Source organism: Schistocerca serialis, chromosome 4 (assembly GCF_023864345.2).
Source record: "Schistocerca serialis cubense isolate TAMUIC-IGC-003099 chromosome 4, iqSchSeri2.2, whole genome shotgun sequence".
Taxonomy (NCBI): Eukaryota; Metazoa; Arthropoda; class Insecta; order Orthoptera; family Acrididae; genus Schistocerca; species Schistocerca serialis.
The window spans coordinates 64,277,074-64,293,117 of record NC_064641.1 but is presented as its reverse complement, the minus strand read 5'-3'; positions in this window follow the sequence as shown (position 1 = coordinate 64,293,117).

Genomic DNA, 16,044 nt, shown 5'->3' with positions numbered 1-16,044 from the left:
GTGTGTGCCGTTGTGTTTTGATTTCTCATATAATTATTGCTTAGCTGACCATTATTCATTAAGTTACTGTTTTGCTGTGTAACACTTTGTGGGATTTGCCAATGACTTAGCTGATTGTTAAAGTGTGAAAAACCGCCATGTCCATAATTATTTATTTAGTATTGTGGGTATAGATTGTTTTAATTGTGATTACTTGCACATTGATAGCTGTTACTATGGTTACTTGCTTTTCATTCTTTGTTTGGATAGCATTCATTTCAGTGCATGCCATTGTTATTATTGTATGCATTCTGATATGGTTGCAAGTTTTGCTGTGCCATGCAGTTGACATTATTCTGCATGTGTGTTAGGTTGGCTAACCTGTGCTATTTGCATTCCTGACTGAGGCGTGCCATAACTGTTATTTTGCGCATTCCACATGTCTTCATTAATAATACCAAGTGAATCAAAGACAACAAGAAACTGTTCTACATCATGATCTAGGACCTGTATTAACTTTTCCCTTATGTGGAATAGTAATTGTGTTTTTAACACATGGATTACTTCTCGCAAAGACATGAGATCATGCCAGTAATGTATCATTTTCAAATACTTTTCAAAGTAACGGCGAGGATTACCTTGCCTTGAATTGAATGGTTCTGGTTCGAACACCATTTTGCGAAGCCTCTCCTGAACCGAATCTGATCAGAATTTGTTCAGAAAAGCTCGCTCGAATTGTTCTACGATGGTATTTAGCTCTATCACATGTGTGTTTACAGAAACGTGTACCTCAGCAATACCACTTGTGTGCTTAATGTATTATGATTAGAACACAACTACTCAACATCAGATACAACTAACTTTTGCTGATCCTCATATTTCTTATTCTGATTAAACAAAGTTTCAGTTTTAGCAGTTGACTGACCCTGTCACTCGTTAAGTGTTTTAATCTGCGTGTGTAAACCTGTAACCTGACCAGTAAGTTGAGTATTTATTTTGTCAGTTTTGGTGTTTAGTGCAGTGTTATTGTTTTGCAGTATGCCTCATTCTGCCTTTATCTCATCAAGTCCAGTTTTTAAAGTAGTGAGATCAGTTTGTATGTTATTCAATTTATTTCGTATGCTGTCCAGTTTGCACAGTTTGCTTAGTATGATTTGCAATGGGTCAGTGACGTTTGACAAGGGCGCATGCTATACTGTAGCCATCACATCTAACAATAATACGTCTGCCCCCATCAAACGACGTGACATTCTTCATTCATCCTACTAAACATCTTTCCTAACACATTTTCAATATTGTCTATGTTTTGTGTAGTTATGGTTATATTCTGTAGCACACATTGGTCATTTCCGTTACCTACAACACTGTCTGCGTCTAAATCTCTGTGTCTAAATCTCAGTTTTCAATGTTGTATTCCATATTTACTAATTGTCTACATGTTTTAACCATCCCTGCACAAAAATTCTATTAATAAAATTTTATTTTGATAGAAATGCCTCATTTTTAGTCGTCCCCTGCTACAAAAATTCATAAATTGAAATTTAAAATATTTGCTGCCCCAATATTATTTTCATAATGGCGGCTCGCCATTTTATGAATGATGTAGCCAAATGAAGCCACCTTGTTAGAACAAAGTACTATGTTTTATTTTTATACTCTATTGCAGTGTGAGTGTATGTTATATAAATTTTGAAATGAAAAGTCCTGCTTCATCTTCAAGCTAAACAACATTTCATATTATAAAATCGATTACACGCTTCTTCTCTTGTAAATTCTCCTTTCAGTTTTCGTGTCAGACAAAGTTTACTTTTCGGTTCCAGTGGTTCTCTGAACATCAACAGTTTTGTAGTGTGAAACAACAAATAAAGTAAATATTAGTACACAATTACAATAGTCCTTTAGCGCACATCGCCAAAACAGATTGGCTCATTTGTGAACTCACATAAATATTCGTATTACCGATTTGAATTGCGGTGTCTCAAACAGGAATTCCGGTTTTTATATTATAGTGCATTTAAAACTAATTGCGAGTTTTGACGTTTGGCTGACTGGAGGGCAACGTGCTGCTGTTGCCTAGGCAACACCAATGGCGAGTCGGCTTTCTCTACCATGCTGCCTGCAGTTCGACTGGTAAAGCGCCCCTGTTGCCAAACCGTGATAAACAATACCACCCGGTATCATGCTGTAGATGCATCAACATTTGTCAGATCTCATAGTGAAGTGGTATTTTCTGTCGTTGAAGTGTTCTGTAGTCATCAGGTATTGTGAACAAATGTTTTCTGTTGGCATTGCTTTAACAACAACAGTCCAGTACATCTGAATAGTCCGCAACTCGTGGCCGTGCGGTAGGATTCTCGCTTACCGCACCCGGGTTCCTGGGTTCGATTCCCGACGGGGTCAGGGATTTTCTCTGCCTCGTGATGTGTGATGTCCTTAGGTTAGTTAGGTTTAAGTAGTTCTAAGTTCTAGAGGACTGATGACCATAGATGTTAAGTCCCATAGTGCTCAGAGCCATTTGAACCAACATCTGAATACGAGATTTGCACTAAAAGTGTTATTCATGTACATGTTCACTGGCCAGAAAGATAACGTTCTGCTGCAAAACATTCTTCGGAATTTGACAGTAGTAATGAACAAAACGGCATACCACGCTGTTGTGATGCATAAAGCTCCAATGATGCAATGGACGAAAGCAATTATTTTGCTCTGGGTACAAATAAATGTTCCATGAGATAAAGTTTAACCTAGTATGTATAAGGCGAAGTTAATGGAACTTTTAGTGTTGTACAACCCAAAGTCTCACACGAACTGGAAAACGATAAAGGACATAGTTTAACCCTCAAATGATGTCGGGGGTTTTTAGACCCCAAGGCTCCTTTAACTACAAATAAATATTTTTGTATTGAGGGTAGACTACTCATCCTCCAGATATGCTATTCACGGACTTTTTATTATAACTGCATAAAATATTTATGATTATATCACAAAAAGTAGTATAACAATTTGAAATTTCTGCTGTGTTGTCAGAAAATACCACAGGTATACAATATGTGATTTTCAGCATTATATGTAAGTTTTATTACGAAAACAGATCTTACCAACAATACACCTTATAAACAGTAATTCATTTGTACATTGTTGTAAACAATGAATAGAAAATACATTCACTTGCATTGTTATAACAAATTCGCAGTTTGGAATTGAGTTTTGTGGAAGAAAGGCATGGTGTTATAGTTTATTCGTCATGGATGGTGAAATACGTTTTGCAAGGGGCTACAGTATCAAGCAGGCTTTGGCAGATTTACAGAAGAGTGATTGTGATAATGAATCAATTTTTGGAAATGAAGACGACAGTGATGTTGATGGAGATATGATAAAGGAAGATATACAAGTCAGAGAGGAACTGGATATGAGTGACTGTGAAGAAGATGATAATGGCATTCAGGTAACCAGTGCATCTACTTTTGTGTCTGAAAGTGGACAACTGCCATATAACACAGTACCACCTGATGTGGGGTTTCAAGGAATGTAATATGTGAAACTGTCTATATTCCAAAACACCTTAGACCACAATTACAGACAAGGGCAGATTGTTTCGGACTTTTTATCACCAATCGCATGCAGAGTATAATAGTAATACAGACTGATAAGCATGCAAAAAATAATAAAATTTTGTACCCAATTCTTGATCGCTGGATTGAACTTGATTCTACAGAGCCACAGGCATTCTTTGGTCTACTAAAAATAGCTGGCCTGAATGAGGCACATGGGAAGTCTTTGAGTGAATTTTGGTCAGAAGAGTATGGCTTACCTATTTTTTTGAGCTACAATGAGCTCTAAAGAACATGCTAGGATAAGTGTGTTGTGTAATGTTTGTTTGTCAAATGACACAGAAAGCGAGTAGGAGTGTATTTCTAATAAAATTCCATATAAGTGATATCACATACAATATTAATAAATCACGGTATTGTTGTATAGTGTGTGGGCTAGGTATATTTTTTGTTAAAATAATTTTTGGAAATAAATAAACTAAATAAAATTTGTTTTCATATTTCAAACCAATGTAGTAAATAATTACAACTTATATTTAACTTAATTATATTAAGAAACTATGGTGTTGTAATATAAACATTGTGTGTATGTTTCTCAATAAATTATAATTACTTTTGTGGACATATGTCACATTTTATCGCCATAAAGTTGCTTCAATCACTTTGTGGTCAAAAAAAGACCCCAGGCATACAATATGTTTTTCCAGAGCTGATACCATGTGGGGGTTAATCTGTTTTCATCCATATCATGCTCATTTACATCTGACAGAGTATATGGGCCTAAGTGAAAAGTAATTTGGCAAGAAACAGCAAGAAGTTTACGCTCACTGAGATTGAAATGCTGAGAAAAGAAGCTACTGCAAATGTTGCATGGCAGGGCTGGTCTTGAGTTGTCACCCATAATACCAAGAAGGTAGTTGAGGAGACATTGATTCGTGAGGGACTGTAACGAGATTTGAGTAATACATAACTTCTCCTCCTGGCACCTAAAACTCTGCTCTTGTCAAAACACAGCAGAGTTTAGAAACATTCTCACTAACATTGTAATGCAGTTGAAATTTTGACATAATCCGGTAATAGTGTATTATTAAGCTAAGAGCTGAGTGCAAGTCTGTTCAGTAGTTTATGAAACAGCAAGTTCTCAGTATAAAAATAAATGTGTAACGTCTTCACTTATATTGTTACAAAACCCACAGCAGTCCTCTTTTCACCATAGCCACCATAATTAGATTATTTCTTTGAAAAAATCTGTAGTCGCTTGACTGTCATTGTGTGATATGGAAATTCCACATATTAATCATATGGCAAAAGAGTCTCATTATCGTTATCATTCACCAAAATCTTGTTTCAATATCTCAAAATATATATGAGATATGAGGAATTTATGAATATTGCATTCTAGTTTTTTCACTGATGCATGAGTTCGTGCTAGAGCGCTCTATGTACATTCCATTTTCTCAAGATTGGAAACAGAAAGCGATATCCTGGCGAGTTTAAAGATTAATTCAATATATTATCTACATTTAATACACAGCCACATGTAACCTAACACACATCAAACACAACATCATAGTGACACCAATTTTTACTGCAAACTAAGAATTCCTTGTAGTAATTTACCTAGTAGCGAAATATCACAATAACTATGACCATTAACGAAATGACAGGTGGTACACCATGAAGCTGACGACATAAACTGTAGGATGTGAGAGACTGAGAGTTTACTACCCAATAGTTCCTTTAAAAGCGTTTCAGAAATATCGCAGATCGACCAGCTTGCTGTTCAAGCAGTCAAGTGACCCTGCCATGTTCCATGTGTTGGTCATCTGCTGACGCGTGCTACACACGCTGGCAACAGTGCTTCCCTCTACTCACACCATGCTGAACTCTTAAAAATCGCAACTTATTTTAAACCCACTATAATGTAACTATGCTTGACTTTTATGGTGACTTACTAGCAATTTTGCAAAGCCATGTAGGAATAATGGTTCTCATAATCAAAACAACTAAAATGTCATTTTGTAACATACTGTCACTGTACAAGAAAACATCAGACTTCGATATTTAAAAGATACTGGTTACTGGTTTGAAAGGACACATACTATAATTCGATACCGCTAATAAAACTTTTGTTAATGGCCTTTATCCTTCATCAATTATGTTCATGCTGATAATTGCGAAATATTATAAAACAAATATAAATTGTTTATAACAGAAGCAATTAGGTTCGGTGTACTGTAATTTTAAATATAACACTGATACTTTTGAGACTTACTTTATCAACTAAATAATTATACAGCATCTGGCAGATTACGCTAAGACGTTCCTCTCAGAACTCTATGAGAAAAAGCGGAGGAATAATAATAGAAATTTTTTGTCTTTTGTTTTAGAAATAAATCTTATCTGAGACATTATCTCTTATGCCTACCTCATCTATATAAATTAATATTTTGCCACTACTAGGCATATTAATTCTACGCAGACTTTTTCTCTTCCCTTAAAAGATCTATTACAAAACACAATGAAAAAACGACCATATCCGATGGATATACGACTGTTACCGACTTTCATGCTCGCATCAAGATGCACTATGTTGTCAGCAAACCCAATGCCTTAGCGTTATCGAGATGCAGTTCTATTGTACAAGGTGCTAGTAAAGAAAAAAACGTAGTTTTTCCCAGTAACCCAGTAGTTCTCGAGATGCTGAAATTCCTGCAGCTTGGCAGCACCATCGATGCTTATTTCTGGCAGTGCCAGCTATTGTCATAAAATCCTCTTGTTGCTTGTTGGTGCTGATCGACTTTCCTGTGTTAATTAGCTCATGAATATAGTGGTAATAAACGTCAGTGGGTTTTGTTTGAGCATCCTACACACTGAGGTGACTCAGTGCAATGACACCTCTACTACAGTAGGACACACTTAAAAAATAAAATTCAGAGAGTAGTTTTTGACCAATATTGTGTCTTGTGCTGCTGTTGACAGGGCCTTGTAGGTGACAGATTAGTCGTTTGTTGTCATTTTGAATTCCGTAAAATTTCTGTCTCATGGAACTGAAAAATATAGCCAGTCGCTGCTCGCCATTGATAGATATAATGCAAAACTGGCATCATAGAAGTCTTGAATTTCGGTTGTTCCAAGTTTTCGGAAGGTTATCCCTACATTAGATGTGCCTTTGATAAATCTCATAATTCGTTTACCTGCTTCTCAGTGGTTTTTTTAATAATTGCGGTTGAATTTATTTACAGCCCACATAGAATATGTAGAGTCGAGATCTGTGTCTTGGATCAAATGTAAAAGCGGCCCAACAGCTTGCTGATAAGTAATGTCGTGTAGTGCAAGTTATTACTCCTCTTTAGATTTTTCTTTGCACTCCTGACGTGTCAAACTAGGTCTGAGAGGATGTGCAGCTGAATTGCACAATCTTCCGTACCAAATTCCTTAAGTATGTTCGCTGTATACTGTATTTACTTCGATCTGTGCCAATCGTCCCTTGTTTTACTTCCATGACAAGACACCAGTTACGTAACTAAACTTATAACGTGCAGTCTCACCATCTGAGATTTATTTGAGTTTGAATGCACATCTAGAACTAATTGCCTTTCTGCCTGGTGGTAAATCAATCCAAGGTCCAAGTCTTGTTTTCAAGTAATGATTTCTGTTCATCATTTAAGGCTTCGTTCCATTTTTGACAATCGTCACGACTAATTGCTTCTTTGCACGAATTTGACACAGAAACAATCCAAAACAAGCAAAATATTTATTAAAACATTTTAGGTTAACTTTTCTTTCACTTAATGGTTTTCTAATTTCTGAATGCGCAGAATCTGTATATGTTTAATCAGTGCCATTCTCTGTGTCGCAGTTCACTGTCTGCTTATCGTCTCTTTGTGACAATTCAAGTTAAACTACATTTCTGTCAACATTAGCAGGCTGTGCTTTTTCTGCTGATTTTTCAGCGATGTCATGTACAGACACTGGCTGTGGGCTTTCCATATCATTGTTGTCATTCGAATTCATATTCATGATCCTGTCCTGATAGCTGTATTTTGAATTTTCGATGGCTAGCACACCGCAGGCTTTCACAGTCGTCTCTGCTGATTTTGGGTCAATCAGTCAAAGATAAGTTCCTTGGATCAATATCCAACAAACACAAGTTCTTTGGATTTCTGTTCTAGCTTTGTTCGTTTTTCGTTCAGGATATGTACAAATACTCGATATCCAAAGATTCATAAGTGACTCAGATTTACTCAACGACTATTTTACAGCTCTTTAGGAGCAACATTTGGAACAGCTTTGGCTGGAGATTGATTCTTCAGATACATTACTGTGTTAACTTACTTAATCCTGCATGTGTCAATATCAATATTACCTTTTCAATGATCATCCGATTCAGGCATTACGATACTCGATTTTGTTCTAGTGTGTAACGAATTGTCGTTTCTTGCCGAATTCCATTTGCCTTTAGAATGACTTCATAAGCTAAATGCAAAATTCTATTCTAAGTTCTCTAGTTTTTCTACCAGTTCGTTTTCTACTCATACTTAGAACTCAATGAAAGGATTACAAACTTCTTTTTTGATTTAACTATGCACTGAGTGACTTTCTTGGCGTACCATGTAGAAAAAGTGAGTAGGTAACACAGTCCACCTCATGAAGTTATGCTCATTGGTCCACAAGCATAGGAACATGCTATGTTAAAAAACATTTTGCTCTTTTGTTTCATGTTTTAGAAAATGGTTATCGAGAATTTTTCTACAAGAAATGCATCGATCTTAACTGATGTTCGTCCAATCCAGCCCATAAGGCATAATTTGCTTTACTATATGCATCCTTACATGCTTCAAATGTCCTAATTTTGGATGTGCCAATTTTAAATAGTTGCTTTCTACAGCAATTGCATGATGAGAAACCTTATCTAATTGAAGCATGCCATGTGTTGAGCAGCAATTGCCATAGGAATTTCAGAGACAATTACATCACTTATGTTGTATATACCATGCTGTACCTCATGGAATAACATGCACAATCCATGTCTTGTTGTTTGATTAACCAACAGTAGGTTGCCTCCCAGGCCTGGAACATATGTGACATCATTAATAGTTATCTGTTTATTCTTGACATCAGTTCCAAGATTAATGTTATCCTCCACAATCGCCTCAAGATTGCTGTTATTTGCTACTGTATTTTTTACTTTTGTGGTCAGCTCCAAATTGTTGAACTGGTCTCCTTTTTGTCTTGTGTCATGTACATCTGGAATCTACATTCCAGCCATCACAACGATATGAATATGCCATTAGAACAATCAATGCGTTTTCATTTCCAGTTTTCACAGTATTTGCAGAATATAAAGATGTACTTGGCTTCCTCTTACTTTTACACTTACTTGGCTTAAGACCATTTTCTAACTTTTATAACATTTGAACTACTTGGAATGTCATGCATGAAAATTTATCTTTGACTTCTGATATTTACTGTTCTGCTTATTTGCTGCCAGAGTCGAATCTTTGGCTTCATCTGTTGAAGCAGATCGATAATTCATTGATTCCTGAATTAACTGCTGACTTGTTAAATCACTAGTAATATTCACACCTGAATTCCAAATTGCCATAATCATGGGTTGGAAATCTTCTGGACAGCCAGTTAACATACCTGCAACTACCAAATCGTCGTCCATTTTCTTATCAGTGCTTCGAATTGTTTGAGCAAGTGGGTAATTATTGACAAATATGTTCCACATTGTATGATCGATGGTTCTTGCAGCCTGATATAAATACATATACTCTTATCTTTGAATTCAGATATTAAATTTTACCATGCTTCTTTAGCATTCACTGTTCCACAAAGTTTTGGATATACAGATAAATTTATGGTTAAATACATTATGAATAATACTTTCTGAATATTCCTCAACTCTTTACTGTATGTGCAGTTGTCTCTTATGTTTCAGATACATTTCAGTCGTAAATTTCCAATCTTCATAGTTTGCCATAGCAGTCAACTTTTCATAGTTTATCAGTGATTGTCCACCAAAAGCCACCTTAGATTCGTTCAGTTAGTTCAACAAATAAATCTTGATTTTTTAACAAAAATATGACACCATCTCGTTGAATATACGCGAAATACAACAAGTCACAAGAAAAGGCAATGATGATTTATGCAATGCAGATACTAGTCAACTTGATTTATCAGAATAGACAATATTTTATCTATGGAAGAACATTACTGATCTCTACCAGGGTCCATAAACTATTGTATATTGACTCCAATCACTCATTTGAGAGACTATAAAGTTGATGTAGAAATGAATGAAATTCATATACACCCTATTGCCAGAACACAATCAAAACTAGACGGTTGCGATCAAAAATTTGCTACCTGAGGGCATTGCTGCAGCCTACATACACTTCGATGTGGGTATATAACCAACAAGATGTAGGAAAGGGACATTAGTGTGGCATTTAGGTATTTCTGATGTTCATGTGTTAAATGTGGAAAAGTGGTGATATTATTACCAAATGCATCCAGAGAGGACCTATGTGCTGTTGTTCTTTTCTTGGCTGCTGAAGGACAATCTCCAGTAGACATCCATGACGAATGTATATGGGGCAGCATGTCTGGCAAAAACCACCATTGTGGAGCGATGTGCCACATTCTGTGTTGCTCACTATTCGACACATGACACCAGTCGATCTGGAAGGTTAGCCTAATCCATAAACTCTAGCACCCATCCTACAGTCCTGCTCTCTCCCCGTTATCATGCCTTCAGTCCCTTAAAAAAAGGCCTTGAAGGTTTGACGAATCGCGGCAGATGGGGATGTACTTCTTCACACAACTGGACACGGTATATTATCAAACAAAGAATGGATAATCCAGGATTAAATGTAACAATATTATGAAAAGGATAGCGGAGATGCTGAGTCACAGATGGCCACTACAACAAAAAGATTGTCAGAAAGTGAGCTTTCAGCCAATGCAACATACACATAGACGATAACAGTCTCTGACTGCTGAGGTCTTGTTGGCCGAAAGCTCACTTCCTGCCAATTTCTGTTTGTTGTTGCTATCTGCAACTCAGCACCTCTGCTATAGAGTGAGTAGCAACTACCTTTTTCATAATATTGTTTTACCAAACAGGTATCTCCCACTAGGTGTGTCAATGGTATGATTGCCTCAATGCCCACTGGGATTTTGCCTGATTGGCATACCGATTCAGGACTGTACAGCCTACCAACAGAAAATTTATGGTTGTTCCTTATATTTATTCTCTGATATTACACGAAAGACCAAGGAGGAAAAGCAAGTAACAGCTACTTGTACGGTGTAGGCAACAAAACTGTACTTGTTTCCAACAGAAGCTCAAAGAATGGTGCACAGCTGTTCCTAAAATACTGCTTATTGAAACCATTGAAGGTTCCTCAGCAAGAAAGCTTTTATGTTCTTGTCGTCTAGCAACATTGGCAGTTAAACTATTTTCGTCAGACCCACTCATGTTATAGTAATGGAAGGGCCATACTGAGGCCATGGCGCGGCGAGCCACTGTCAAGGGTGCAGTTACAGAAGAGGTGAAAAAACTTACAGAAAAAAGGAAGACAAGTTAAGATGTAACCCGGTACGTGAGTTTTACGTGCCCCCTGTATACATGACTTCTGTCAGCGAGAAAAACACTTTCCCTTGGCTCAAGGCTGTAAATGCGTCATTTTTTCCAAGTAGCTTAATAAAAAATGACTGCTGCCGAACAGGCGTCACAAAGGATATGTGTCAACAGTGTGCATGGTTCATACAGTTCCTTCCTACAGAGCCAGTTCATGTTCAACATCTGAATTTACTTAGCTGCAATATTATAGGAACTCAAAGTTGGCTTTCAGGTGCTGAAGGAAATATGTTATTTGATGAAGGCTTTTGACTTTTGCCAATATCTGCCAACTGACGAGTGCAGTGAAACTGTCTAACCTAGAGTGTTAAAAATGATGGAATATTATGTGGAATGGGAAACACATCTCACATATAACACAACATTTCATTTCACTTTAATTTTCTGTCAGGAACGCCATAAATGAAAGCTCTTTATCTTATTTTAGAAAATATGCATAAGATATATGTACCAAATATAACAGAATATTCGATATAGCTGACCTAGTTAATGAAATACCAGTTTTCAAATTCCAGTAGAAGCAGCGGATGAAGACACAGCTTAGCATTTTGAACATTTTAAAGACTGTTTTTTCTACAAAGTATGGGTTATGAGATGCTTATCCATACATCGAAATAGCTCTAAGAATATTTAGAATAATTTCAGTGACTGAAGCATTTTGTCAATGCAATTTCAGAAAGGAAAGATGATAAAAAAACTACTTCAGATAGCATGTATGTGACGAAACTGTCAACTTCAGCTATCTTGTCAATAGAATATGACAGCCACTAAATTTTTGAGTGGCCTAATCAATAGGATTGCTTCACTAGAAAGCAAGGAAATGGAAAGTAAAAATATAATAAAAATACAGTCTGGGAGAGGAATGTGTTTTTAAGTATTAATAATAGCCTGTTTTCTTTTATTTACAGTTAATACTAATAATTAATCCATATCAATTAAATCAATTAAAATGAGTTCTTTTCTAAACAATGTACTAAAATCAGTGAGTGGTAGCAACCATAAGCAATAACACACAGATTTGGTTTTACTTCTAGTTTTTTAAAGTTACAAAGTTTGTTATTTATTTAGTGCAATGATACATTTAATTTACTATATGCAATATGTTTCATTTGTCTAGCTTATTTAAGTAATGTGTTATTATTAAACCTACCTTAACAAATTATAAAAGTTCTTGTGTTTGTGTGGAAAATATTACAAAAAGTACTTTTTCTGAGGAGGGAGGCGAAACTTTGGCAATTCTGTCAAGGGTGCAAGATGAACTCTGTATGCCTCTGGGTAGTGAATTTCATGCATTTACTTCTTCTTAATTTTTATTTTGCTTTGCTGTTTTGCTTTCGTTGCAAATAACAAATGGTTAATGATAACTTCGCTATTTTCTCCATGTAGTGTTCTTCCACAAGTGAGGTCATGTATCTGAAAGCGAAAAATGGTTTAGGTTTCACAATAACACAACAGAGCTAATGCCCACACTGTATATAAACAAGAACATAAGTTAATCAAGCAACTTTCATAGCATAAAATTTTAAATGAAAATGTCTATTTTAATGAAGGTGAAAAGTATAGATGTTTATTGTATTATTAGTTAAATGAGAAAAAAACCATAATTGATTGGTTAAACAGCTCTATTTATTCTCTTATAAATATTGTTTGGTATGTTTCTGTGCATATGTTTTCGCTATCATATAAATGTCAATGTTTTGAAATGTTTCGCTTCTCAGTACTTTCTACACAAGACTGTTCAAGAACATACGTTATGAACTTTGCTTTGGCCATTAATATACTTTATTGTTGTAAGTTCCTCAATTTCGATACTGCACTCTACATTTACATCTATACTCTGCAAACCACTGTGAAGTGCATGGCAGAGGGTACATCCCTCTCTACCAGTTATTAGGCGTTTTCCCTATTACATTCACATATGGAGAGTGGGAAGAATGACTGTTCGAACGCCTCTGTGTGTGATGTAACCTTAGTCTAATCTTATCCTCATTATCCCTATGTGAACGATATATTGTTGTAGTATATTCCTACAGTCATCATTTAAAGCCAGTTCTTGAAATGTTGTTAGAAGGCTTTCTCTGGATAGTTTCTGTGTATCTTCAAGAGTCTGCCAGTTCGGTTTTTTCAGTATCTGTCTGACACTGTCCCACAAATAAGAAACCTGTGACATTCGTGCTGCCCTTCTCAGTATACATTCAATGTCCCCTGTTTGTCCTATTTGGTACAGGTCCCACACACTTCTATAACCTGTCACATGATTGATTCATAAGCAATCTCCTTTGTAGACTGATTAAACTTGCCTAATATTCTATCAGTAAACGTAACACTACCACCTACCTTACACGCGACTGAGCCTATGTGATCACTCCATTTGATATCCCAATGAAATGTTACACTTAGGTATTTGTATGAGTTGGCTATTCCAGTAGTGACCCATTGACATTATAGTCATAAGATACTACTTTTTTCTTTTTGAGAATCACAATTTTACATTTCTGAATATTTAAAGCAAGTTGCCAGTCTTTGCACCACACTGAGATCTTATCAAGATCTGACTGAATATTTATGCAGCTTCTTTCAGACATTACTTCATTGTAGATAACTGCATTATCTGCCAAAAGTCTGAGGTTACTATTAATATTGTCTGCAAGGTCATTAATATAAAACATGAACAGCAAGGGTCCAAACACACTTCTACATCTGACAATGACTCTCCATCCAAGATAACATGCTGTGTCCTCCCTATCAAGAAGTCTTCAATACAGTCACAAATTTCACTTGATACACCATGTGACTCTACTTTTTACAGTAAGTGTTTGTGTGGTACTGAGTCAAATGGTTTCTGAAAATCAACAAATACTGCGTCTTCCTGACAGCCTTGATCCAAAGCTTTCAGTATGTCATGTGAGAAGAGTGCAAGTTGGGTTTCACGTGATCGATGTTTGTTGAATCCATGCTAACTGGTATTCAGTAGGTCATTCCCTTCAAGGTACCTCATTATGTTTGAGTTCAGAATATCTTCTAAGATTCCTCAACAAATCGATCTCAACAATATCGGATGGTGGTTTTGTAAATCATATCTACTACCATTCTTGTTAATGGGTGTGACCTGTACTTTCTTCCAAGAACTGGGCACAAACTTTTGTTCGACAGATTCAAGATATATGACATCTAGAAGAGGTGCTAAGTCATCTGCAAATTCAGTATAGAATCTGATAGGGATTGCATTGGGTCCTAGAGCTTTGTTCAATTTTAAAGAATTCAGCTGTTTCCAAACACCACTGACACTAATACTTATTTCACTCATGTTTTCAATGGTACGAGGATTAAATTGGGGCTATTCTCCAGGGATTTCCTTTGTAAAGGAACATTTGGAAATGGAATTAAACATTTCAGCTTTTGCTTTGGTACCCTCAATTTAAGTTCATGTCTCATTCGCTATTCACATTGTCCATCACATAATGCCACATCAAATCATGTGATTGCAACTCACACTACTGTCCACAACTGTTTCGACTCTGTAGTAAATAACAACAAATAACAAGAACGAAAAACAAAGATGTAGAATAACAACTGATATCAACTATGAAAACCATAATGTAATGAGCACAGTGAAATCAAATACTGAGGATGAATGCTTGGCTGTGCATGGGGTGGATATGAGCTTAGGGATCATGTGATCAACAATGCCGCCATTTGAAATGCATTGTGGAACGTTTTCTACATATACACCTATATAGATTCTCCTCAAACCACTCCACAATATGTGATGGAGGGTACCCTGTACCACTACTGGCTCCTGTTTCATTCACAAGTAGAGGGAGGGAAAAACGACTGTCTGCCACCGAATCAGCCTTAATTTCTCGTATCTTATCTTCGTGGTCCTTATGAATAATGTATGTTGACAGCAGTAGAACCGTTTGGGAGTCATCTTCAAATGACGTTCTCTAAATTTTCTCTATACTGTTTCTCGAAAAGAAAGTCCATTTAGGGATTGCTATTTGAGTTCCTACAGCATTTTCATAACACCTGTGTGTTGTTTGAATCCACTGGTAACAAATCTAGTAGCCCTCCTCTGAATTGCTTTGATATCTTCCTTCAATTTGAGCTGTTCATATCACAAACACTCGAGCAGTACTCAAGAATAGGTCCTACCAGTGTCATATATGTGGTCTCCTTCACAGATGAACCAGTCTTTTCTAAAATTCTCCCAATAAACTGAAGTCAACCAATCGTCTTCCCTACCACGATTCTTATATGCCTGTTCCATCACTTTGCAAAGTTACGCCCAGATATTTAAACTACCTCTTTCTGTTCAGTAGGACACTAGTAATACTGTATCGAAAATTACAGGGTTGATCTCCCTAACCATCTGCATTAACTTACACTTTTTCCCCATTTATGGCTAATTGTCATTCATCACACCAACTGTGAATTTTGTCTGTGTCGTCTTTTATTTTCCTACACTCACTCAACTTCGATACCATACAATACACCATGGCGTCATCAGCAAACAACCGCAGATTTTGACATGTCATGACATGAAATGATGGCCAGTGTGAAATGGTTTTCAGCCCTACACCTTTTTACATCACACAAATTTTTAAAGTCATCTTTAATGGTGTTGTAATCAATCTCATGTACATTTTTTTACCACGCATGAAATTCCTTTTGTTATTTTTTATCAGATACTACATGTCCTTCCCAGCTGGAACAATCTGAAGTGATAGTACGTTTAGGCTTATTGTACAAAATGTTTGATTCATATTTTTCTAAGTGCAAGACAATTATTAAAAGCCTGTGTCATTTTCTGCAATATTCTGATTTATTTTTAAAGCTATGTCTAGATGTTAATGTTTTACA